Consider the following 2003-nt stretch of genomic DNA (forward strand, 5'->3'; position numbering starts at 1 on the left):
TCTTTTTCCTTTTCTTTTTCTTTTTCCCCTATTCTCTCCCTCACATCATCTGCAGGGGGAGCAGAATGAGCGGAAGGCTTTGCTGTGCTCTCCTACCGCTACAGGGTACTGTCAGGCTGAGGGAAATGAACGTAGAATAATAGCACAGTGGTAGCAGATCCTTAAGTTACCTTTTTACAATTTTTTCAGTTAAAGAAAAAAAAAAAATGTATACAACAATATAATTAGATCCTCGAGGGCTATGGAGGCAGAAGTTCAGGCAGGAGAGGAGAGGAGAGATCTCATAATTGTTTATAACATCTGAAGCGTGGAAGTCAGGTGAATAGGTTTGGCTCTTTGTAATGGTGTCCAGTGACAGAACAAGGGACAATAGGCATGAACCACAGCATAGGAAGTTCCATGCAAACGTGAGGACCACTTAACTTTAAGGGTCACAGAGCACTGGAACAGGCTGCCCAGAGAGATTGAGGATTTTGCTTCTATGGAAATTTTCAAAACCTGCCTGATTGCCTCCCTGTGCAGCCTAACCTATCATAGGGAACTTGCTTTAGCAGGGGGTTGGTCTAGATGGTTTCCAGAGGTACTTTCCAACAATCCTGATTCTGTGATTATGTAAGATGGCACCAGAAATTGATAAAGAAGAATGTAAAACAACTTCAAGGGTGATATCTCATTAAAAACGGAGAATAATTGCATACTAATGAGGAAGATGCTGAGCAGAAAAGTTACCATCCCCATAACTTTTAATAAGGATACAGGTAGGTCAGAAAAGAGAGCGATAACAGCTAGGATATGCTTATTTTTTAAAACAGACAAACTTTGAAAGCCATAGAGATCATACTCTTAAACTGCTGGTTAATCAATACAGCCTATAGAGGCACACACACACATGTATATATATCAAACGTTCTTCAGTTTTTACTAGAGGAAGTTACTGTGTGAAAGCAGGCCAGACGGAAGTTGCTGATAATCCATGGATGAGCTAACTGTAGACTTACAAGTTTAAATTTCCAGCTGAACTCAAGTGATAGAAAGCATCCAGAGATCTATTGCTCTTATGCAAGGCATACACTTAAAGAGTGATCAGTTATTCCCCAAGGCTAATGAACAGAAAGATGCGGATAGACCACAGGTGGAAAAGCAGATTGCTTGGGGTTGACAAAAGACATTATACTCTTGCAATGTACAGAAAATCTGCCTGCAGATGGGCAAGGCCTGGAGAGAATCTGTGCTAAACTATCCCTTTGATGGAATTCATGGCTCATTAGTCTGTGACTTGGTTGCATCTTAGCTGAGGTCATGAGAGGAAAACATCAGCAGAAGCTCATTTTATTAGAGAGTATAAAGACAGACAATTCCCTGTTTTAAGAAGAATGAGTACTGCTATTTCAAGAGTACTACAGTTTTAGGCAAAAGGCACTCTGCAGCTAGCAAAAGATGGGAAATTATTTTGGCTAACATGACAAAAAGGAGAACTTTCACCGAGACAGTATTAGTAACTTTAAAAATTGGTAGTTTGGTAGTTTGGAAAAAGCTTAATATAAGACCTATGTATTAATGGTTTTAAAATGATTCAGTTTTTATACTATACTATACTATATATATATACTATAATATAGTATAATATAATATACTATATATTATATAATAATATATAGTATAATCGTATATAATTATAATATAATATATATACTATACTATACTCTCTCTCTATATATATGTTATATATATAAATAAATGTCTCGCTCCGATTTATAGGAGGGAGAGAAGGTTCTTTTAATATCTGTATACCCGGCGTGAGATTAAGAAACAACGGTTCAAAATGTTGGTCCGACCAGTTTATTACAAATCTTAATTAGGGAGATGGGAAAAGGGGAGGATGGACACTATTATGAATTAGGGTAATGGGGAAGGAAGGAGGGTGATAGAAAAGATAGAAAAGAAGAAGCAAAGGAGTCTCTATAGGAAGTAAGACAGAGATCGCCACCATGGATCCAGCGTGG

The sequence above is a fragment of the Meleagris gallopavo genome, chromosome 2 (genome assembly GCF_000146605.3).
Source record: "Meleagris gallopavo isolate NT-WF06-2002-E0010 breed Aviagen turkey brand Nicholas breeding stock chromosome 2, Turkey_5.1, whole genome shotgun sequence".
Taxonomy (NCBI): Eukaryota; Metazoa; Chordata; class Aves; order Galliformes; family Phasianidae; genus Meleagris; species Meleagris gallopavo.